This window comes from Ambystoma mexicanum, chromosome 7p (genome assembly GCF_040938575.1).
Source record: "Ambystoma mexicanum isolate Mex_15411 chromosome 7p, UKY_AmexF1_1, whole genome shotgun sequence".
NCBI lineage: Eukaryota > Metazoa > Chordata > Amphibia > Caudata > Ambystomatidae > Ambystoma > Ambystoma mexicanum.
The window spans coordinates 510,615,445-510,641,835 of NC_090939.1; positions in this window are offsets into that span (position 1 = coordinate 510,615,445).

A 26,391-nucleotide genomic window follows, 5' to 3' on the forward strand; every position below is an offset into this window, starting at 1 on the left:
CAAAACTTGCCCCCAAGTGGCGGGAACGGGAGCGAAGGGAGCGAATCGTGACAGTATGCCCCCTCCCATGGCCGCCTTCAGGCGACCGTCACCCGCACAAAACCTCTTCCTTCCATGAAAGGAGCTCTTTGTCTTTGGAGGTGGCACTGATGGAAACGGTGGCTTCTGGTGAGGAAGAGACTCATGGTTCGAAGAAAGGCATGAAGGACTTGCAGGACCTGAAGCAGAGTTGGAAGGTCCAGGAAGCCCAGTCACTGGGAGTGGACACTTATAAGTCTTTGAGGAGGGAGGCAGGCTGGTGCAACATGCCTTAGACAATGGTAGAAGCCCTGTTAGCCTTTCTGCCGAGAGTGGACATGCGGGAGGTGAGGAAATTGCTGGCTTCAGGAAAGGTTTATGTTCAGCCATTAGAGAAGGTGGCGGCTGAGGTAGAGGTTCAGATTTTCTTCTGTCATCCATCTGGGAAAAGGCTTGTGGTTGAAAGTGACTAAGGTTTGACTGCACATGTTCTACGCCTTGGAGACCTGGAAGTCCAATGGGTTGTACAAGGCTGGTACTCCTGGTGACAGTCGTGTAGCCACTTTGTTGCACGTGGGATACAACAGCAGGGACGTTTGGCATACTGATAGGAGTGATAGACGCAGTACTTGGTATTTCAGGCACACTTGCAGAAGGAGCAATAACAGACACATTTTGAACTGCAGCAGTCATTCCCTTCCTTTGGCTACTAGCACCCAACTGGTGCTTCTTGGCGGAATTCTGTTGCACAAGTCCTGTAGGTAATACGCCAGTCTGCACCACCCCCTGTGCACACCCAGGTGAGTGGTTCTGACTCATCACTTGGTCCAGCTTGATGACTCTGAAGCGGGAGCTGGCAAAAGTCTCAAACTCTGATGCTGCATATTTAGGAGGCTCTGATGCTAAAGTGAAGCAGTTGGGAGAATCGTCTTGTGGAAAAGGCAGGCATTCTGGTGCTCCTCCTGAAGCAAAAGAAAGGCAGGCTAGACGTTCATCGGCAGTAAATGGTTGGGATTCAGGAGGAATCGCTGGAGCAGAAGAAAATACAGCAGGATCTGATGGTGTAGACAGGTATACCTCTGATATTGGCAGCGAGGCTAAGCAGGATACAGGCGTCTCATGAACTGAAGGCAAATACTCAGTATACTCCGGGACTGAAGACATGCACTTATGATGGACTACCGGAGGCTCTATAGCTGAAGGATGATCTGCAGGATGAGTCACTGTAGCTGAAGACAGGCAGGCCAGAGGAAACCTTGAGGCTGAAGGCATGCAAGCTGGAGCAATCTCGGTTGCTGGATACAAACATGTCCAGGTCTTTGGGACTGGCTCTTGAATAAATGGCAGACATGGCAGCGGTTCATTGGGTGAAGACACGTGTGCCAAAGATGACTGCAGGGCTGTGGGTTGGATCATAGAAGAGTCAATGGTTGTAGGAGGACAGACAGAAGTCTCAGAAGTTGACAGACACATTGGTGGCTCAGGAATGGAGGGCACCTTTAGGGCAGTAGACTCCTTGGCACCAGTAACCAAAGACTGAGCTGTACCCTTGCAGTCCCTTTCTTTAGTGGGTGACACAGAGTCTCTTTCTTTGTAGAAGTCAAAATCAACCAGTGTAATCACCATAGTAAAGTCTCTGTTAATCAGGATTTCGTCAATTGTCCATTCCTCTGTCTTAGCTTCTGAAAGAGGCAGATTAACAATCAACAGTTCAGGAATCGCCTGCCGGTTTTTTGGTTCTGTATACTGTGGAATGAGTCCATCAGAACATGAAATCTGTACTGTCTCTGACTGTTCGGATTGATCAGAATTGGCAGAAGGAAGAGTGAACCCAGAGGTAACATCGTTTTCCACATCAGCTTGAACATCTACTTCAGTCTCAGCAGCTGTATCAAGAGCAGGGCCTAAGCCTACTGTAGTGACTGAATCTGTGTATGCCACCATTGTGGATTGTGTTTGGAAATCAGAAGCTTGCATGTGTGCTAGCTCAGAATTATGACAAACTGCTACACAGGAAATTTTAGGTAAAGGAGTGGCTTGTAAATCTTCAGCTAACTGCAATCCCTGAAAAACAGCAGAACAATTGTTAGAAACTGTGCCCAGATTAAGCGCTGTGCTAGAAGAAAGACTTTCACTCCCAATAGATCTAACATATTGACAAATATCATGGTTTACCAAAGTCTCTGCACTCAGGGGCTGAACAGTGTTCACCTCATCAACAGATAAAGTCTGAGGTGTATTCAGTAAAGAGTGCAAGGTCTTATTCTCCTCTTGTAAAGAAATGAATTCTTGTCTTAACTCCTCAAGCTTAGCTCTTAGCATGCCCTGCATTAAATGTACATCCCTATCAGTAGGCACAGGGGAAGGCATGGTGGCATCAGGGCTGGATCCTGCACTAGCAATCTGGATGTGCACCGATTGTACATTGTCATCTACTGCTTGCAGGTTCTGTGATTTATACTTTCTCTTACCAACTTGGTCTGTGTTTCCCTTAAGCAAACTATTGACATTAGACCTCTTGGCATTAGGGACTACAGTATGTACCTGTGCAAAGGAGTATGCTTTAGACTGAGGATAGAAAACAGAAGTTATGCAAGGAACCCCTCCATTCTTTATGTTTGTACCATGAAACTGTTCAATCTGAGGTGAAGCACAACTGGAATCATGGGGTTTAACAACAGAGGTACTCCTGTATAATAAGTCTAACAGTGTGTTGTTTTCTGCGGCTAAGGCTTGCACTGACATAGAATCTGGATCTAAATAAAAGACAGAACTAGGATCAGGCAATGTAGGATGTGCCATCCTGTGGGAAAAATACTTTGCACGTAAATGCCCATTCGTGACAAGGAGTTCCTTTAAGTCAGGACTAGTGATTTGATTGTCACAGGTAAATGTAGGGGATGCTTTCTGTACAAACTTGTTAGAGGCCTTGCTGCCTTTCTTTCTTAAACTTGCCATATTCAATGGGAATTTTTGGCTGGTCATTCTGTCAGGATTAGTCAGGCGAGTACAAAGGCAGCGAATATGGCAAGGGAAATGTGCACTAAATCACACAGTGAATAGCTTCGAATTAAACTACGTGCACCCAGGAACAACAACTCATGTATGCTAGAACCCAGGAATGCAAATAGAGTGTGACAACAAAACCAATATATGAAAAGGGATGTGGGGTAAGCACCTGACCGCGAGGAAAGTCGGCAAGCGCCTTACCCCCAATTGCTGTTACAGGTACTGACAGCGCTAAACCCACGTGGAGGGCAAGCAATGACAGGATCTGTGAACTAACACTCTTGATGGTATTAAATAAGGGAACTAAAGAACAGTACTCACGAGGACGAGATAAACCTCTTGAATGTCAGCAAGCCCACGAACCCTGTTGATGAAACTGGGACCCAGAAAGGCTATAACAGCAATGGGAGGAAAACTAAATACCTAAGTTGGAATAGTGATTACAAATTAGTGAGGAAAACATAAGCATTCACACAGGAGCTAGCTACAACAGCACACCACACCTTATAATCAAATGGGAAATAAATGCAGAAGTGCAATGGAAAACATGGAATGGATCCCAATAGAAAGTAAGGATCAGGAGCAGGGAAAAAACGAAATAACCAAGGCAAACTTCCCCCTACCCCTCCAAGGAAAAGACAGGAAGCTAATCTAAGAGGAAGGCTAAGGCATACGGGTTTACAGCAGCAAAGGACAAAGTCAAAGAAATATAGAACACAGACAAACTGGGCTGCATCTAAAAGGGGAAAGCACTGAGAAATGCTGCCTGCAAACAGAGGAAGACAAAAAGGGAATCAAGGGAGCAGAAATCAATTTAGCGCATGAATCCGAAATCCAGGGCGGAGGAACAAGAAAACAGGAACTAGGAACTAGGTACAAAAGCTAGGAACAAGGAACAAGGGACTAGTCACAACAGGAACACTGCAACGATGACCAGCGCTGGACTGAAGTAAACTGAGGCTTTTAAAGCTGCTTAACGAGCACACCCCTCAGGTGTGCCGCCTGCTGCACCTGCAGCCACAGGTGTTGCCTATCCTCCACCCAACCTTGTCCTGCAAGGGAGGAGGTGAAGCAGTGAGCCAGGCATTCTGGGAAGCATAGTCATTTGATCAAAGTAGCATGCTGGCTGCCAAAAACCTGGAATGGATCCGGAACGGAAGTAACTTGAAAAATAAGGTTTTAGCGCTCCCAATTCATCACAGCACTGTAGCATTAGGTTCGGAGGAAATGTCCAGTAGGGAATAAACCCCAAAACTTGCCCCCAAGTGGCGGGAACGGGAGCGAAGGGAGCGAATCGTGACACAGACTGCCCTTCTCATTAATTTGCCCATTGAGTACAAAGGGGATGGGTTAGTGTGATGTCACTTTTGGAACACTGCCAAATCATATACATTGACCAATTAGATTAGAGAAATGATATGCACCTCTAAAGGGAGTGTTTTATGGTCTATATTAGGTCAAGCCATACATTCTGGGATCACTTGCTCACTGGCTCACAAACTGACTGACTGACTGACTAAATTGCTTTTCTTTCAGCCCATTGTGGATTAATATCAGAGAACTGTAAGAGTGACCTACTGGGAGTTAAAGACCCAGGCTATCTTTGGTAGAAAAGACATCAGGCGGGCCACAAGACAGAACAAGGGTGACCAGGTTGTGGAGGGAAGCTAACCCCATCTTGTTGACTGATGCACACCTATTCTTAGAGGGGGAGATTGGAAACAGGTCTTAAGAGCATGCCTACCTGTCTATGAAATGGTCAAAAGAAATTCCATATTAGTATATTGCCAAGGAGAAATATATTGTTCTGAGGGGAAAACTACTATAACGGGTGATAGATTCAATTCCATCCCTTTCATTTGAAAGTATTAAGGGGTGAGGGTCTATAAATTAACTGTACATATTGGAAAGTTAAGGAATATTTCAGAAGTGTATCTACTTCTAGAATTATAGATGTGATAAAATAGGTCCTATGGTGTGCATACTAGATCTCCTGACTCCTTCCCTGTGCAATGATCAAAGACAGAAGAAGTATTTGGCAGCTAAAAGGATATCTTACTGTCTGCCTGTGTATACAAATAAGGTAATTGAAGCCAGTTCTGGTTACATCATCCAAGCAGAGTCCTATTATTGGTGCCAGGAAAGTGTTCTTTATCATTACCCATTTTCACACCTTTAAACTGCCAATTGAAAATGAGAAATGTACACTTTTGTACACCGATGCAATAGAAACAATAATGAATGGAGCTCAATAATCATACACTTTCATTTTGTAAGTGATTCATGTGCGGGAATGTCATGTAGCTTGCCTTCCAATTGAGTTTTCGAGAACACGGTTTGACATGTTCCTTGGGGTGGTTGTTTATTTGCAATGAATAAGAAGTAGATGCATTTAGATAGGCAGGGATGTTCTGATCTGATTTAGTTTTCGATTAAATTGCAATTTTATCCCAAGCCCTCGGACACTGTTCAATGCATGGTGGATTTGTGCTTAGGATAAATCAAATGTACATATGATGATCTGAGTGATTTAAAGGTTTACTTTCATGTTAATTCTGTTTTGACCATTGAAGCTAGGATTTCGAATATGCAGAATTTGGTTATACTTATATTGATTTAATTATTTCTATGTTATTCTTAAATATACCTTGTGCAAGGCTGTGTGTTTCTTGTCCCGACGGGGTAGGGAAGCTGTTGGGAATCAATATTATTGAATATGGGGCCCAGGTTCATAACAAAAACTTTAGTCAATAAATAAAAATTATCTGCGTCTGGTTTAGGGGGGGTAAAAAAATTCCAAAATGGGATGGTGCACAATCAAACTATCCTAAAGAACATGAATGCTCAGTCACCCCTGGTAAGTGATCAGGAATTGCGATCACCCATCTTTAGAAGGCGTAAGCACCTGGGGGAAAAAAATTGCCCCATGAGTTATCTGAAGCTACCATTCTTTTCTATGGATTTCTCTGTATTCTACTGAGCCCAAACAAGTTGCCTACACTTCTGCTACAGGTAGTTTTATGAATCACTGGGTACCTGGGTACAACAGTACAGAATGCCAGAAATAGCCACGGTTGTGGAACAACCTATTGAAGGTGTAGGCAGATGACCCATGCTATCCAAGACCACCTGTCAGAATGGGAAACAATTGATGTCTGATCTAATCCAAGATGTTCAATTTCCAGTAATCCTTGGGCCACCTTGGATGAGACCCCATAATCAATATATTAACTGGAACATTGGGGCTGTCTCAGTTGGATACAGCAATGAACAAGTTCTAAAATCTTCATGGTAGAAAATTTGAGTTTGCTACCTTGGAAGTATGCAGAATACATTGATATCCTCTGTGTGCCTAAAGACCATGAGCCACCACTTTACAGACCTCGAGATTGAACCATGAACTTGTCACCAGACATCTAAATACCATACAGATGGTTGTATACCCTCCCTGAGCCAGAAAAAGAAGTACCAAGTTAGTATCTTCAGAAAAACATTAAAAACAGCATCATCACTGAATCCAGAGCTTCAATATGAACATTCCTCTTTTTTGTACCGAACGCAACCACTGTGCTCCACCCCAGCCTGGATTTCAGGAGACTTAATCAAATCCGATCAATGACACATATCTTCTCCCTTAGATTTCCAATATCTAGAAGCAGTCTGCGGACCCCAGGTGTTTACCAAGAGGATGTTAGGGGTCCTTACCACCAGATTCCAATCAGAACTGGTGACAAATGGAAATCGGCATTTAGGACTCACTTTGATCTGTCTGAGTAATGGATCATGTGGTTTGGGCTGGCTAATGATTATATACGGGTATATTCGAAAACCCATAGGTAACATAAGGCGCAAGTATTGGCAGTCCTTAGATGTCTACATAAACACAAGTGTTATGCCAAACCTGAAAAGTGCATTTTTGAGGCTACCTCTGTCTCCTATCTGGGATACATATTGTCTGAGGAGGGGTTAGCAATGGATCCCAATCAGACCAAACCAATCAGCGACTGACCTGCTCCCAGTTCCGTTGAACAGGTACAACAATTCTTTGTCCTAGCAAGTTTTTACTGGCAATTTATTTTCAATTCTCCACGCATGTACAACCCTTAACCAATCAACTTTTGAAGGGTGTTTTCTTTTTGCTGGACCAAGGAGATTGACAAAAATGACCCCTTCTCTGTCAATGAGACACTAATGGCCCATTTATAGAAGAATCTGATGTGGCCAAGACTGCAACATTGGCAGTGTTACTACAGAGTAAATCGGACGATATGGAACACCCTATTGCATATTTGTCACACAAATACTAGCAGTGAAAGTCACTTGTATGTTCTAGAATGAGAACTATCAGCTCTCAAACAAGCCTGTTTGGAGTGGAGGCATTTGCTACTTGTGGCCAAACATCTCCATGGAATTTCAAACTGATCTTAAGAAACTTCAGGCGTTACAACACATGGAATGTTGCAATATCAGACAAGCCTGTTGAGCATATGTCTTCATCCAATGTCTTCTGACTTACTTCCGGATTCTAAAAACGTGATGGCAGATGCATTGTCCTCCTATCATCGTGACCCAGTGCCTGAACTTCTATTGCACAAAAATGCCTTCATACTCTTGGTCACCCCCTTATGGAACAACTGCTTTAAGTCTCTCAATCATAAGGAAAAGGAGTAACCACCACTCAATCAAACATATGGACTTGTGCCCCAAAAAGGATACCTACATAGTGGAAAACAGCTGCTTTTAGCCACATCTTCTCTTCAGGAACAAGCTCTTCCATTACCCTTTGACAGAAGGACAGAGGGAGTTGTTCCACCTGTTCTATAGTATGATATGATATTATGATATGGCATTTATAAACCACCGATACACAAGTGTTTCAAGCCACGACAAGGCAAGGGAGGGGAAATGGAGGGATGACAGATATAGCTACCCTGCTAGGCCAGGTGACATTGAGATTGCGCAAGTGCAGGGGAGGCGGGAGAGGGGAAAAGAGCAGGGGGAATGGGGAGGGGGCAGTGCAGTACATAGGATAACAGTAAAATAAATAAAGACAATAAATAAAAGTGCGGCCAGCTGATGGCAAGTGCAAGGGTAAGTGCAGACATCAAGTGTCAAGTGCTAGTGTGGGCTGTAAGGATACAGAAACAGCCCCTGAGTGTAAGGGTTCCAGGGGGGCAGTGCAGGTTTGCAACTGGCAGGGGGGACCTGAGCCCGAGATCAGAGGGTAGCCAGGTAACCAGTGCAATTTCAGATTCAGCCAGGAGATCAGCAGGGGAGAGGAGGAGAGAAAGCAGAAGCAAAGAGCAAGGTCTTTAGGTGCTTCCTGATCAAGAGATGGTTCTCCTCAAGTTGCACAGAGGCAGGGAAGCTGTTCCAGAGGGAGGCCCCAGCAGTAGAAAAAGATATACCACCAGCTCGCTGCTTGGAGAAGCGACTAACCCTGAGGGGGTTGGAGGCGATGAGCGAAGAGCTTGAGAAGGAAGATATTTAGGAAGAGAGAGTTGAAGGTATTGAGGTCCCAGGGTCCAGAAGGCCTGTGGACAATGTAGAGGGTTTTGAGCTTAATCCTCGCTGCCACTGGGAACCAGTGCAGGGATTTCAGTCCTGGAGAGATACGATCACTGGGCTTGCGGCTAATGACAAGTCTCGCAGTCCTGTTTTGAATGGGTTGCAGAGGGCAGAGAGGAGAGGCAGGCAGATTTAGAAAGAGGCTGTTGCAGTCGTCCAGCCTAGAGTGAACCAGAGCTCTGGAGACAGTGAGCTTCTGGGGGAAGGAGAGGAAATGAAGAATACCTCTGAGGAGGTGCAGCTGGTCGTGTGACTTCTTAGAGATATTCTGAGATGTGAGGAGAGAAGGAAAGTGTGGAGTCAAAGACGACACCGAAGTTTGGTTTTAGCCTCACAGGTGGGAACAGGAAGAGAGCCAAGAGAGGCCAGCCAGAGAGATACAGGAAAGGAGGGAGCAGGTGTGCCGATGAGGAGAATCTCTGTCTTACCGGCATTAAGGCAGAGATCATTGGTGGCACACCACTCCTGGCTGGCGGATAAACAGAGATGAGAGAAGGAGAAGAGGTGGCTGAAGGCAGCCTGAAAATGAGCTGAGTAGTAGCACAACACTTCGGGTGGCTGTCTAGGAGGAAGGATCTTACCGATTATGCCTCCTATTGCCCAGCAGGTGCCCAAACTAAAAACCTTGATGTCCTTCCTGTAGGCAAGTTGGCACCTCTCCCAGTTCCTTCCAGACCGTGGGAGTAAATTGCTACAGTTTTGATTGTAAATCTTCCGCCTTCCCAGGACATGACACCTATTATTGTCACAGTCAATAGTTTCTGGAAGATGGTACTTTTTACAACCCTGCTCCAGCTTTCAACTGCATCTGAAATGGCTCAACGTTTCTTGAAGGACATATTCCAACTGCATGGATGACCAGACTCCATAGTATTGGTTTGAGGTCCCATATATGCATCTAAATTGTGGAAAGAATGTTGTAAGGTCTTAGGTATCAAAAACTTTTTGTCCTCTGGGTACCACTCACAGTCCGATGGGCAGATGGAATGGCTATACTATATCCTGGAACAATAAATACAATGCTCTCCCATCGCTTCACAAGACAACTGGACTATGCTTTTATCCACAGCCGAGTGTACCTACAATAGCCCAATCCAATCTTTTATTGGCATGAGCCCTTTCCTATGTATGTTTGGATTCTATCCCAAGGTGATCCAAGAACAGTGCATGGGAGAAACTCAGCTTCCATCTCTAGCTCAATGGATTGCAGCCTTTAGACAGTCACCTAAAGATGTCAAATACCACCCGATGCAAGCCAATCAAATATCAAGAAACATGCAGATATTAAGAAGGGGCTAGACCTTGGTCTACGAGAGGGGAATCTCATATGGCTATCTTTAAAGTACCTTCCCAGACATCATTTAGTGCTGTCAAAAGTATGACCCAGATATATTAGACAATTTTAGGTCCTTCAAAAGATCAATCCTGGGTCATACCGCCTCTCCCATTCTTATACTATAAATGGATCATCCTGTTTTCGATTCTTCCCATCTACAGAAACATCCACCTGATGGATTTTCTCACTGAGTAACAGCACCTTTTTCACCAGTCTTAGTTGATAGCAAACCTGAGTTTAAAATCATTGACATCTGTGACTCCCGATATCAGCGAGGTGTTTTGCAGTTCTTGGCTAATTTGAAAGGTTATGCTCTGCGTGAACGTACCTGGAAACCAGTATCCTATCCCCATGCCTCTCTACTGCATTGGAGGTTCCATCAACTCCATCCCTGGAGGCCTGCTGGAGGGGGCTTGAAGAGAGGGTATACTCTCATGGCATTTTACGGCTGCGGCTTTGTGTTGTCACGCTGGAGGCCCCTTCAGCATTCGGAGACTCATCGGCTGCAGTCCAGTCTTTCTCAAAAAGGCTGCTGCCACTCTCTTACACTCCCAACGCTACCCAGATATGGGGCACTCAGAGCCAGTGCTTGCCATGTCACAACACTTCAGGTTAGTGCTTCCTCTGGTGCGACATTTCTGGTCCCTGCTCTGGCTTGTTGTTCTTCCTGCCTCCTGCCTGCCTCCTTCCCAGGATTCCCCTGTTAGTCCTTGTTCCTTGTTCCTTATCAGCTTGCACGACCCGCCCTCCTATGAGCTTACCTACCTGGCTGGTGCCTCTGCCTCAGTGCTCTTCCTTCAGTGGCCTCTGCACCTAGACATGCCACCTGGGATCAATTGAACTTATCATCCAACTCAACCTCTGGTCACAAGTCCCTATGGAGCACAGCCACCTGTACAAGTACAAGTGTACAAGTACATACACATGTATTGCATCACGATTATGAACATCTTTACTTTCAGTTTCTTTCACTGTTTCAGTAACTGAAGGGTGGAGCAGTGCAGATCTTATCTACTCAAGATCAGGGAAGTGCAGCACATGTTGTAATTAATCAGCATGTGGGAGGAGATTGAAAACCCCAGGCCTTTATAGCCACAACCCCGATCCACTGACAACTCATACAATAGAATTCAGGCAGGAATGTGTGTTGCTGCTGAAAAGCTGATATACTGAGAAAGTGGAGAATGACACCCCAGACGTAAAGGCTGTAATAGTGATAGAGGCCCGTACCCCACCTGTGCACAGTCTCTTCAAGACACAGCCTTTCTGTCACAGAACAGAAAATATATCACATCATTAAATGGCATCTAGAACACCACCGCGACCACCACCAGCAGCATCACACCCAGGAGATCCCAGTCTGGTGGTTGTTAGCCCACAACAAAGTCAAAAGGATAGCAATGTTTATAACAGAATTAAAAGCATCTACATCTGGACATTGGCGAGGAAGGGCAGCATTTCCTAGCTAGTTCTGGGCGGGCACTGCCGGTTTGCTGCTGCTATTCAATGTGCAGTTACTCGTTCTGTATATTATTTTATCCTGTGGCCACATTACACTCCACTTGCACAGTGTAGTAGGAAGCAAATTAGGAAAAATTTTCTCTGGGTGAAGTCACCCAAACAACTGGAAAGACCGGTGTGAGCTCTCCCTCAAAGTTCATATCCATTGATTGTATACATGTGTGTGTTATTCCTTGTGTTCATTCCCAAGCAAGGGGGTTCTGTTATTCAAAAAAGTGTTCATATACGTAAGATGTATTTGAAAATATACATTCCACAGAAAAAAGGCCTATTGAGTGAATGTCCTATGCATTTCGGTCCTAATGACCATCTTCGGGGACAATTTCTAGAAAGAATTATATAAAGAAAATTGTAAATGTTTCTGAAAATGAGAGGGGCTGTTTTTTTAACTAATGTTATCTCCTTGATAATTGTGTCAACATATGTACCAGGCTTTGTTTTCTTTTCTAAGCACAATCTGTGCCTTTGTAATGTTTGTACATATTCAGGTCTGGAACCCCCATACATATATGTAATAAAATAAAGTATGGGCATTTTACATTCCTGTCCTTAAATTGAGTAAACTGGTTTACATAGAATATCCTATATAAGTCCTACCTTCTTGTGTTCTTTCCATGGAATTTCCTTGAGGTGCCTACCTGTATTAGACATACCTCTAATTAGGGAAAGTTCTTTAAAGTACTTCATTTTTGATAATAGCCCAAACATACTGTTTCTCTTACCTTTAAGGGCAGCGACCATTATGGGTGTTACATATATGGCGGTTCCATATTCTGCACCACCATGCACAGGCATGGCAAGAAGTCAAAAGTACCTACCTTGAGACAAGCAGCATAACTCCACCAATCTGTATAGTTTCACCTGAAATACTGCTGCTGTGTCAGTGCTTAGCATACAAAGCCCTACCCCTCATAACCCAGAGGTACATGGCAGTGATCCCCATTGCCTCAGGATAGTGTTTTGGAAGTGTTTGAGCACAGACAAAAATATCACAAGTCATACAACAGACAATGCCTGATCAATGCTGACCTAGATTTGATATTGGCAATAGACCTCGTGTCCTCTTTTCTGGAACACCCTGGATTTTGGCAGCTTCTGGGAATAGCTGATCACCTCTGGTAAGGTCCCGGCTGCTGTTTTTTCTCCCGCAAGGCGGAACCAGAATTGCACAACAAGGTTATGGCTACAGTGAGGCTGTCCCTACAGCAGTCTGTGGGCCACTTCACTATGGGCATGTGCACCAGTGGTGAGAGCATTGGTCACTGTGGCCGAGAATATCTGCTCACATTTCAACCAGGCTTAACATGCCAACAATACACTGCACCAAATGCATGTGTGCTACATGTTTCCACTTCACAAACTAAAGACCTGAATGGCCACCTGTTGCAACTCTACATATTACTTGTTGGACAGGCTATGTCAAGATGCAATGCCATCACAAATTACTGCAACACTCACATCATAGCTGCAGAGGGGGAATTTTTGGTGCTGTATCCGTGGCAACTCCGTTTTCATGTCTACTTTATTCTATAATCTTTGGATGAGGCCACCAAGAGCCTCACTCAGTACGGTTCTCCCACCAATGCACTTGCTTGCCTCACACAGTACGGGTCTCCCACCAATGCACTTGCTTGCCTCACTCAGTACGGTTCTCCCACCAATGCACTTGCTTGCCTCACTCAGTACGGTTCTCCCACCAATGCACTTGCTTGCCTCACTCAGTACGGGTCTCCCACCAATGCACTTGCTTGCCTCCCTCAGTACGGGTCTCCGACCAATGCACTTGCTTGCCTCACTCAGTATGGGTCTCCCACCAATGCACTTGCTTGATCTGAACCTGTCTAACATGGCGAGGGACTGTGATTTGGAAGCTGGTGTGGATGTGGCAGAGATAGTGAGGGGCTGGCTTCAACTCTTGTGTGATGATCATGGGCAGCTGGATTTAAAAGTAACATTGGTTACCTGCAGGCTTCATTTATGGACCCATGTTTCAGGGTAAAAGTGGCCCTTTTTCATCCACTTGCATCAGAGGACTTGCGGTAAACCTCACAAGGAGGAGATACTGTGCAAGGATATTTTGCCGTAACACTTGAAACATCAATTGTAGAAAGAACATAGGCATCCGAAACAACATCGAGCAGCCAAAATGTTGCAGCTACAATGGGAATGTTAAGCACCAGATCAAAGGTTTGTGAGCAGTGCACGCGCACCATATTGTAAGGAGATGCTGTGGTAAATCCTCCTCATAGAATTGGGAATCTTGATTACAGGCAGGTCATCAACGGGAGCAGGCAATGGCCCATCAGCTTCACAGACACTTAACACTGTTTTTAATGTTTATCTTCTGGTCACTTCATCTGTGCAAAAAGGAAGGAATCCTGTCCCAGTACAGTTTTGGTACAGCACGTGGTCAGTCTATCCAGCCGTACTAGTGCGTGGTCAGTCTATCCAGCCGTACTAGTGCGAGCTGCTACTGAATTGCTAAACTGGCCATTATAAGTGTGGAGTCAGAGAGAATTTAAAGTGTGGCCTTGGCTATTGTCACTAAGGAGGTGCTGCTCAGGGTGGCATGCTGGACAATTGGCATTTCTACAAAGGAACAGCCTCTTCACTGCGGAAGACTATGGAAGAACATTTACCCATAGGCAACACACCAGCTTGAATGATAGCCATGGTTTGCTATCTGGTAGAATTAAGACATTGAGCAGGGGTTTTGTGGTTTGTACCTGGAAACAGATAACATACAAGAAGAAAAAACAATCAACAACAAAATCACTCCTAAGAACACAGAAAAAACACAAAAAAGGTAATCCTAGAATTGTTCCTACAGCTGTGCAAAATACTCACAATGTGCTAAATAGTACGACGCCCTTTCATCGCCTGCCTTTTCATCCCCAGGCTTTTCAAAGTGCACATGCTGGGATACTCAATGAGAGACTATGCTGTTATTTTGCAGAGTGGGCAGATATTAAGATTGGGCAAACTGGAAATAAATGGATGTGTCAAAGTGAGACTTTCTTGGGATTGTCAAACCTGCAGTATCCCAGGATAATTACACACATCCCTAGATGAACTTCATTACAAATGACCCACAGACCTCTCAAATCCTCTTGGCATGATTCATCCTGTCCCGCGATTGCACGGTGGATTTTTGGGGCAATGAAATCCCAGGTCAACTTCCCAGCGTGATTCGGAGATGCTCATGATGATTTCTTCTCCAATCAGGAGTTTTGGTTTTCGGGTCGAATATCAAGCTGATTTGTCAAATTTGTTCAGCCAATCAGACCACTCAAGTCTTGTAAACAGGTTTTGAAGCTCTATAAAAGCTCCAGTCCACTTTCTGTTCCTTTGTGGGTTTTTCTAGGCCTTGAGGGAAGGCCTTAAACAGTGTAGGCTCACACATGGAGGGTATTTAGCACAGTTTCGTGTCATTTCATCGCCTGCCTTTTCATCCCCAGGCTTTTTAACGTGCACATTCCATCGAATGTGCTCATCGTTTTTTTTTTGTGTTATTTTTTTGGGGGGGTGTACCCCCCAAACCTCCCCGCCACACTTATTTTTTGCCATTGCCCACCTGCCCAAACCCTTATCTGCCCTTTCCCACCCCCACCTAAAAAATTCGAAGAGCACATTCGATGGAATTTGACATTCACGGTTTTCTTAATAGTAAAATAGTAGAGGTTTCACCAACCCTGTATAGACACAGTTTGAAAACCAGGCACACTCCCAGTATTACAATCCTGCTTTATTGACACTTTGTTATTACTAGTATACTCCTAGTTTGACAATGCCAATATATTTTCACTCTTCAGCAGTCCAGAATGTTTACTGTTAACCGATTTCGAATATATTCCCAGTTTGCAAAATCCTGCTGTCTTTGCAGTTTGCTTAATCCCAGTGTTCTCTATGTTAAACATTCTCAGAAGGCTTGCAGTCGCAGTTTCACAATCTGAGCATACACCTAGTTGGGAAATCGCATGTGTACAATCCCAGTATATTCACAATTTGCACAATACATTTATACTTCAAGTTTCACAATCTGAGTAAACTCTCAGTTTAAGAACCCCAGTATAGACCCAATTTAACAATACCTGCATATGCATAGTTTGCATAATTTGATCTCCTTAACATTTTCCGAGTTCTCCCAGTTTGATAACCCAAGTATACTCCTAGTTTTATTCCATTTTGGATGATCAGTATATTTCCAGTTGCACAATTCCAGCATATTCACCATTTTAGATCCAGTTTTCTAAATCATAGTTCACTGTTATGAACTCCAACTTTGCATATTATCTCCACAAAGCCAGTATACAACCAGTTTGACAATTTCAGTTTTTGCAATCCCAGTATATTCCCGCTATGCAAAATCCCAATCTGTCTTGGTTTTCACATTCCCAATATTTTCCCGGTTTGAACAATCCCAGTAAACATTCTGTTTTAACACATGCAGTATATTCCCGGTTCATAGTATGCCAGTACGGTTCCAGTTTGCCATTTACAGTGTGTACTCTCAGTACAATCTGAATTAATGTCTAGAACAATGATGTTTCACATTTGGCAACCACAGCATGTTATTGAGAGTTTGCCAACCTTAAATACTTAGTGTGTGCACTTCGAGTACATTTCTGTTTTGAACAATAACATTCACTTTTCAATCCATTGGAATAATGAAAACAATAATATGATGTGTTCTTAGATGGTGCTTCATGGAAGATGTTGTCCTGCTTCTTAGTTCTGTGATAAAGGTGCTCTTATTAGCCAATTTAATGGAACTCAACTTGTTGACCTTGGAAGGATGAAGGGCTGAGTCGGCACTGCCACAGGATTTGAGTTCAGGCTGGCATCATGTTAGAGGGCAGCACTTAATCCCTGAGCAATCTACCTTGTGAGATACCCATCCATCTAGTTTGGAGAGTCCAAGCATGCAATCAGCTTGACAATCCGAGTATGTGCACAGCTGATACAATTGCATATTGACAACCCACATATATCAATATTCCAGGTTTTCATTATTCAAGCAGAAACCTGTCACGATGCCCGTTCCCGGGGAGCCGGCTCAGGCCCTGCTTCCCCGAAAGCGGACATCAAGTCCCTGGGGAAGGTCCCAGCAACCCCTTATAGGGGCCCTTTGGACAGCGTCCTGGCGCCCATGGCGCCAGGCTCATAGAAAACGTCAGTCCTGGCGCCATAGGCGCCACGCTCATTATGAAAGTGTTTGGGTGCACTTACCTGATGCAGACCATGCTGCAGAACCCCGGCCTCCTTGAGGAGTGAAAGGAACTACTTTACCTGTGGGACTCATTTACCACCCGGGCGTGGTCGGGGAAGGATACATACCTGATTGGAGGAAAGACACATTCTAGGAACTTCTTCCAAGGCTATTTAAACCACACCCGATCAGCCACACGTGCTTCGCGTTGTTCTGCATCTAGCAGCTGGACGCTCACCGTGTCTGCTCCTGCATCCTGACTTCTGCCACACCTGCCAGCATCCTGAATCACCTGCAAAGAAGGGAACAAGAGAACAGAAGAAGGAAAAGGCCTCACCTGCTAAATCTGCATCCCAGAGACATTTCGCCGACAATCCTGAAAAGGAAGACATTTATTTTTAAAAGCACATCGCATCGATCGCTGCAGCGCCGCATTCTACTCACCTTTACAGGGCGCCTCCATGTTCAGCAGCGACCATCCGGATTCGCAGTCGCGCCCCCGCACCTAGGGAGAAAAAGACAAGAACAAAGGTGAGAGAAAGAAGGGAAAAGGGAAGCTAAAACTCCATGTCAAGACTTACCTGTTGGGTCATTCCCTTTTCATTTCGGGTCCGCGCCGCATCCAGGCATTTTCGGACCCCGGCCCCTAAGGGGAAAAAGACATCAGCGTTAATGAGTGAATGAAAAGACATTACCAAAACACTCATTAACGACTTCCCTGATTTCCACAAGGATTTCACCGCTCACCTCGGGTCGGTGCCTGTTCCCCGGCATTCCGTACCCCGGCCCCTATGGGGAAAAAGACACTAGCATTAGAACATTAATGCATGGACACAAGGGGAACCACTTATAGAAAAACTTACCTGGAAGCCAAGCAAGTTTGGTTCTCACCCATCCGAAAATCCAGTGACGTAACTGGATACCAACGTGCCCCTGCATCAGAAGCAGGATGGAGAGCTCGCCCTTCCAGACCCTAAGGTGAGACGCTACGGGGAAGCACAGCAGGGTTTTGAGGAGGGTGAGAGGGGTAAATGGGAGGCCGATTGCATTACCCCGAAGACAGTTAACCCCCTATTCTCACCTACAGAAGGATACTTCTGCGAGTCAGAGAAGCCAGATCTGGGGCCCGGTCCAGTCCGTCTTCTGAACCCTGCGCATCACCTAAGACGAGGTCAAAGCAGCGCGAACCAGGCCAGCGCCCCCGTGGGAGTCAGGTGAGCGTTACAGAATGCGAAGCCTTCCTACAAATTCCCACCCAGGCGCTATGGAAACTTCTGAGACTGATCAGTTGGCCCAATTACTGGGGGCATTACGGGCCGAAGTACATGTCGCTCGTCAAGAGACTAATGCCCTCAAGAGGGAATTAATAATATCAAAGGAAAGAACTGATGACCTGGCCAGACAGCTTTTGCAAGGTCAAGCTGGACAAACTCCTCTACCCTGTTCCGGAGGGAACCCCGCTCCTGTGGTTCCCAGTAACCCTGTGCAGATTAATCTACCTGGAAACATGCCGCTGGCCCCACCTGAACGCTTTGCTGGGGACCCCAAACGATTCGCCATATTCATGAATCAGTGTCGTTTGCACTTCCTATGCAGACCTGGGGCCTTCCCTAATGATCAGACCAAAGTAGCCTTTGTATTGTCATATCTCAGCGGCTGCGCTGCCGATTGGTCCGTTCCACTGGTTACTCAAGATGACCCGATTCTCCGTGATTTTCAAGGATTTCAAGCAAGCATGGAAAGGTTATTTGCTCGACACTCTCAGGGGCAGGCTCTGGATGACGAACTTCTATCCCTGCGACAGGGCAATCAGGAACTCCTATCCTATATTGCAGCCTTTAATAGACTAATTGTGGAAACGGGATGGCCAGTTGATAAAAGAGTCCCGTTATTTTATCGAGGTCTACGCGGAGAACTTAAAGATGTCTTGGCCCAAGTTGTAAATCCGCCCCAAGAATGCACAGAATATATAGACTTAGTGGTCCAATTGGATCACAGACTTCAAAACAGAAAAACAGATCGGTCCAGGTTTGAGACCCGGGTGTTGGTCAAGACCCACGCTAACCCCAAGGGAGTTGATGTCTCTGAGCCTATGCAAATTGGAGGGGTTAAAGAACCCTTAACTCAAAAGGAACGTGAAAGGAGGTGGCAGTTAAAATTATGTCTTTATTGTGGTAACTCTGGACACTTTCTACGAGATTGCCGGGCAAAACTGCCCCGAAAAGCGGTAGGAGCCGCTGATAAAAACCATGAAGACTCTGTTTCGGGAAACGACTCAGCCCGACAAGCGTAGGGGTCCGCTTGCCGAGCTTGAAAACTAACTCTCAGACCTCGCATTTCATTGTGCCAATGGTTCTCGTAGATCCAGAAAAGCCTAAGCGGTTGCATGCAATAAAGGCATACATCGATAGTGGGGCTATTGGAAACTATGTGGATCGTGAATTGGCCTCTAGGATTAACCTCCCTCTCCGTCCTAAAACCAGCAAAGATGTCATCACCACAGTCGATGGAACTGAAATTGCCTCTGGACCGGTAACACATTCCACTACTGGGGTGACTCTTATTGGTCCTGACGGCCATCGGGAGGCAGTTGTGTTTGATGTAATCAAGGCTCCACGGTTTCAGGTTATTCTTGGAATTCCTTGGTTAGAGACACATAATCCTCAAATTGATTGGCGAGCTAAGAGAATAACCTTCCCGGATTGTGCACAAACATGCTACCCAGAAAACCTGAAGATTAATCTAGCGTCTGTAACCTCTGCCTCCATGCAATTACCTCCGGAATACCAGGACTTTCAGGACGTCTTCCAAAAGGAACAGGCCAACACGTTACCTCCTCACCGATCGTACGATTGCCAAATCGATCTGGTGCCCGGTGCACAACCCCCTTGTAGCAGGATTTATGCCCTTACCGAACCTGAGAACCTGCATTTGAGACAATATTTGGATCAATACCTCGCCAATGGGTTTATTCGCCCGTCAAAGTCCCCGGCATCCTCGGCTTTGTTCTTCGTGCCTAAAAAAGAAGGCGACCTTAGAACTTGTATCGATTACCGCGCATTGAACCAGATAACGGTTAAAAACAGTTATCCTCTGCCTCTGATTCCTGAACTCCTTGACCAGGTGAAGGACGCTTGCATATACACCAAGTTAGATCTCCGGGGGGCATATCATCTGGTGCGAGTAAAAGAAGGCGACAAATGGAAAACAGCCTTCCGTACAAAATATGGATTATTCGAATACCAGGTAATGCCTTTCGGGTTGTGCAATGCGCCTGCTGCCTTCCAATTCTTCATGAATGATGTCCTTCGCGAACTCATCAATGTTTGTGTTGTCGTCTATATCGATGACATTCTAGTGTACTCCTCTTCAGAATCTGATCACAGAAAACACGTTAGGGCAGTTCTGGAAAAACTGCGCCAACACAAACTATTTGCTAAACTGGAGAAATGTGTTTTCCATACCACAGAAGTTCAGTTTCTCGGTTTCATCCTGACACGCAAAGGAGTCCAAATGGACTCAAGAAAAGTGGATGCCATCCTCAAATGGCCATCACCTAGCTCTGTAAAAGGGGTTCAAAGCATGCTCAGCTTTGCCAATTTCTATCGCAGGTTTATCCCGGAATTTTCACGCATAGTACAACCCATTACTGCACTCTTGAGGAAAAATAAACGTTTTGAATGGTCTGAAGAAGCCGAGCAGGCCTTCCAGGATTTAAAAGCTAAGTTTACCTCCGCACCTATATTGAAACACCCACGTCCAGATCTCGCGTATGTCGTCGAAACTGACGCATCCAGCCTAGTCATGGGAGCAGTTCTGTCTCAAAGAGATCCTGAAACCAACCAACTGCATCCTGTAGCATTTTGGTCCAGAAAATTCTCGGCACCAGAGATTAATTACGCAATCACTGACAAAGAACTGTTAGCCATAAAGTCCGCTTTTAAAGCCTGGCAGCATTACCTGCTTGGCGCTCGACATACCATCACGGTGATCACTGATCACCGGAATTTACAGTATTTGAAAACCGCCAAGGCTCAGTCATCAAGGCAGCTCCGATGGGCTTTGTTTTTCGCTGAATTTGATTTCGTGATTACCTATCGACCTGGCTGCAAGAACGGCAAAGCAGACGCCTTATCCCGAATTGGAATGGGAGAATCTGATACAAACTCAGAACCAGTACCAATAATTCCCGAACAGAGAATTCTAGGCATGACTTCGTTACAGACGCTTGAAGACATTCAAGTCAGAGTGAAACAACTCCTGGACCCTACAGTCCTACAGGATTGGATACAAAAGGGATCAGACTTTACCATAGATAATGGTTTACCTTATTACCAAGGACGCTTATTCCTGCCGCACAAGGATTTATACGAACTAGTTATTTCAGGTTATCATGATACATTAATAGAGGGACACCCCGGTATTGCCATGACAATGGAAAAGGTGAAACGACAATTCTGGTGGCCCTCTTGGCAAAAAGATGTTAAATCTTTTGTGATGTCCTGTGGTGTTTGCGCCCAAAATAAAGGTCAAAAGAAAAGACCAGCCGGTCTCCTTCAACCTCTAGACATACCGCCAGCACCCTGGCACACCCTATCAATGGATTTTATTACAGACTTGCCTCCTTGTTCGGGATACAATACCATTCTGGTAATTGTGGATTTGTTTTCCAAAATGGCCCACTTCATTCCTTTGAAAGGTTTACCTTCAGCTTCTGTCCTAGCCAAAGAATTCCTCGAAAATATTGTTCGGCTACATGGATTCCCATCTATACTAATCTCTGACCGGGGAAGCCAATTCATTTCCCACTTCTGGCGCAAATGTTGTCAAATGGCACAAATCGACGTAAGATTATCGACCAGTCACCACCCTCAGACCGATGGTCAGACCGAGAGGACAAATCAGACCCTTGAGCAGTACTTACGGTGTATGTTACAGCAATCTGAAAGCAACTGGAAAGACATTCTTTGGATAGCCGAATACGCATATAATAATTCGGTACACTCTGGAACTGGCCATAGTCCTTTTTATAAGAAGGGAAGGATAGGACAACTATGGCACACCCTAGTGAAGAAAAATATTTGTAAATAGTAAGAGTCAACTTGGATACTAGGTGTTTAGAAAAAAAGCTTATCATTTATATGGTGCAGAGGAGAGAGGGGCAACCATGACACCTTGGTTGCACAATACAGTGAAGAGAATTTAAGTTCCCAAGCCGGGAACTTACGTCCCCTGCACACTATCTAATATCTGGAATACCAGACCAACAAATAGATATATCTAACAAGTGATTTTTCTTAATAAATTCAAGGAAGTCTGTAAATGGTAATGCATAGAAAAAGGTAATTTGTTCAAAACAATGACTTTGAATCAGATAAGGTTACAAGAAACATTCTTCATTGTTTATTCTTGATGTTGAAGCTGTGGAAGGCCCAACGCGTTTCGAGTGCTACAACACTCTTCATCAGGGGCAATAACAAAGGTTTCTAGGAAAAAAAATATATATAATATGTACATTAGGAATATATTTACACCAACAACATTTGTTCAACAACATTTCCAAATAACTCATTTTAGATCAGGATATGTATCACAATAACCCATGACATACAGGGATTACCTATGTAGCAGAACATATGACATTTTAAATATACTGAGTATACACTAACCCACAAGAGGACGACCTGTCCCTCATTAATAACTGTAGAAACTGATGGCAAATTCACTAGGTTAATAGTATCTTCTCTGTTATGATCGAATGAGGAAATATATAGAAAAAAAAAAAAGAAATATATATAAAAAAAAATATATAGAAAAAAAAATATAGAAAAAAAATATATATAGAGAATAACTCCTAAAAGTCAATATATTGAAGTTCTAATATGGTAAAGTGAGCAACTGTGCAACTATTTAGAGAATCTAACCTTGTGTTTTTTTTTTTTTTTAAATGAGAGAGGTACTTCAAGAGAACGGGGGTGGTCTGGGACGGGAAATCCAGGCCTTCGTCTAAACAAGACAGCGGGTCTTAGATGGTAAGTCCTTATCTGTAGAGATGAACATCAAAAGCATCTATTTAGACCGTTGTGTGTGACATAGTTGTGATAGAATAAGTTAAGCCAGTAATGAGTCACTTACAGCGGTAACGCGGTTGACCAATATCAAGGATAGCTGAGGGAAAGTGGTAGTCAATGACCGCAAAAGGTATGGAGGTTGTTCAGGACTGGAGCGCTGAGAAAAAGTAGGTAGAGTCTCAGTAATGGACACAAGAAGTGAACAGGGTGTTCGAAAGCTTTGTTGTAAAAGAAACCTTGGTTGAGCCAGTATTGGAAGCTTAAAATTCTTACCTAGTGTATGACAGTGTGGCACACATGGAGACCAGCTGCCGAGGGGTTGCTCGACTCCTTCGCAAGTGCCGCCACTGTTTATCAAGTAGTTAGTAGTGTGACGTAATCACGTGCTTGCGTGTGATACGTCATACTGTGCGCTGAGCTCCAGGCTCAGATTGTTTGAAAGTTGGACACAATGAAATCTAATTAGTCTCCTCTGGAAGGATGCTCTACAGGGGCAAGTAGGGCTATGAGAGTTTAATCAGTTAGGTGAAAAGAGAAAAAAAAGAAAAAGAAAAAAAGGAAAACAGACCGCGGCGTGTTTACAATATGACGTCATCACGCCAACGCGTGCATGACGCAACATGTAAACAAACCTAGTGTCGGGGTGAAGGAAATGTTATAATGTGACCTCTAGGGGAATGACAATGCCCAATATGTGCATAACCCTTAATGGTTGAAATTAATTTAATTCGTGCCAGGGTCCGGAATCCAGATGGCTAAGCTTATAAAAATCATATGGATCAACATCCACGCATTTAAAGTGTCATGAATAATATACAACTAGAAAACTGGAGATGTAGTTGTAGATGTAGTAATAAAAACAGTTGATACTAATGGTTAGATACATTCTTATAATGCAACCAACCAATGTCATTCTGCCCACCCGTTTGGTTCACAGTCTAGTAAAGGGAATATCAATTGTACAGATTGTATATTACCGGTATGGAGTCAACAGAATGACTGGATATGAATAAACTTTGAAAACATTTTAACATTTCTATTCAACTGTCCAAGTTAGTTGGTTCACAATCTTATAATGTGGTTATGATAATTCTAACCAACAATCATATCAAGTGTTTTTAACGAGACATTGATGAAGATGCATGGAAAGAGAAAATTTAGTGTAGGTGTTATTTAAATGAATGGACCTAAATAGTACTCTTCATTTAGACCGAGTGGGGTCATTGCATCTAGTCTATGAATCCAGTACAATTCTTTTTGTGCCAAAAGTTTGGGTAAATCACCTCCTCGTTGGAGGGGGTGTAATACTTCTAGTATTGCAAATCTCATTTGCGAGATGTTATGCTTATTGTCTCTAAAATGCCGGAATACAGGTGACTTCACATTTTTTGTGCGAATCTGGGACTTATGTTCAGTCCATCTTTCTTTAGCTTTTCTACTGGTTTTCCCAACGTAATATTTCCCACAGGGGCATCTAATGGTGTAGATGACATTTTTGGAGTCACAGGTTGCGAAGTTTTTTAGGAAAATCTTTTTACCATTGTTCGGATGTACTTCAATGTGTAGATGAGGTTTGACTGAGTTTGTTTCGGTTGTTTGTTAAGTAATAAGTTACGGGGGTGTGCTGCTTAAACATTGCAAGGATGGCCATCTACACATTGAAGTACTCTGCCCAGAGCTTTCAAGTCAAAAAAATCATCACTAAGAATTGGGATCTTATAAAATCGGATCCTAACCTCAACCGTCTCTTTCCAGTCCCCCCAATGCTAGCATACAAAAGAGGACGGAATTTCAGAGATATGCTAATCAAAGCTGAAAGACCTAAAATATCTACTCAAAGGACTTTGAAGCAATCAAGAAATGGCACTTTTCCGTGCCTAAATTGTCAACACTGCTCGAACATCATCAAAGGTAACTACATCAGACATCCGAACAATGGTAAAAAGATTTTCCTAAAAAACTTCGCAACCTGTGACTCCAAAAATGTCATCTACACCATTAGATGCCCCTGTGGGAAATATTACGTTGGGAAAACCAGTAGAAAAGCTAAAGAAAGATGGACTGAACATAAGTCCCAGATTCGCACAAAAAATGTGAAGTCACCTGTATTCCGGCATTTTAGAGACAATAAGCATAACATCTCGCAAATGAGATTTGCAATACTAGAAGTATTACACCCCCTCCAACGAGGAGGTGATTTACCCAAACTTTTGGCACAAAAAGAATTGTACTGGATTCATAGACTAGATGCAATGACCCCACTCGGTCTAAATGAAGAGTACTATTTAGGTCCATTCATTTAAATAACACCTACACTAAATTTTCTCTTTCCATGCATCTTCATCAATGTCTCGTTAAAAACACTTGATATGATTGTTGGTTAGAATTATCATAACCACATTATAAGATTGTGAACCAACTAACTTGGACAGTTGAATAGAAATGTTAAAATGTTTTCAAAGTTTATTCATATCCAGTCATTCTGTTGACTCCATCCCGGTAATATACAATCTGTACAATTGATATTCCCTTTACTAGACTGTGAACCAAACGGGTGGGCAGAATGACATTGGTTGGTTGCATTATAAGAATGTATCTAACCATTAGTATCAACTGTTTTTATTACTACATCTACAACTACATCTCCAGTTTTCTAGTTGTATATTATTCATGACACTTTAAATGCGTGGATGTTGATCCATATGATTTTTATAAGCTTAGCCATCTGGATTCCGGACCCTGGCACGAATTAAATTAATTTCAACCATTAAGGGTTATGCACATATTGGGCATTGTCATTCCCCTAGAGGTCACATTATAACATTTCCTTCACCCCGACACTAGGTTTGTTTACATGTTGCGTCATGCACGCGTTGGCGTGATGACGTCATATTGTAAACACGCCGCGGTCTGTTTTCCTTTTTTTCTTTTTCTTTTTTTTCTCTTTTCACCCAACTGATTAAACTCTCATAGCCCTACTTGCCCCTGTAGAGCATCCTTCCAGAGGAGACTAATTAGATTTCATTGTGTCCAACTTTCAAACAATCTGAGCCTGGAGCTCAGCGCACAGTATGACGTATCACACGCAAGCACGTGATTACGTCACACTACTAACTACTTGATAAACAGTGGCGGCACTTGCGAAGGAGTCGAGCAACCCCTCGGCAGCTGGTCTCCATGTGTGCCACACTGTCATACACTAGGTAAGAATTTTAAGCTTCCAATACTGGCTCAACCAAGGTTTCTTTTACAACAAAGCTTTCGAACACCCTGTTCACTTCTTGTGTCCATTACTGAGACTCTACCTACTTTTTCTCAGCGCTCCAGTCCTGAACAACCTCCATACCTTTTGCGGTCATTGACTACCACTTTCCCTCAGCTATCCTTGATATTGGTCAACCGCGTTACCGCTGTAAGTGACTCATTACTGGCTTAACTTATTCTATCACAACTATGTCACACACAACGGTCTAAATAGATGCTTTTGATGTTCATCTCTACAGATAAGGACTTACCATCTAAGACCCGCTGTCTTGTTTAGACGAAGGCCTGGATTTCCCGTCCCAGACCACCCCCGTTCTCTTGAAGTACCTCTCTCATTTATAAAAAAAAAAAAACACAAGGTTAGATTCTCTAAATAGTTGCACAGTTGCTCACTT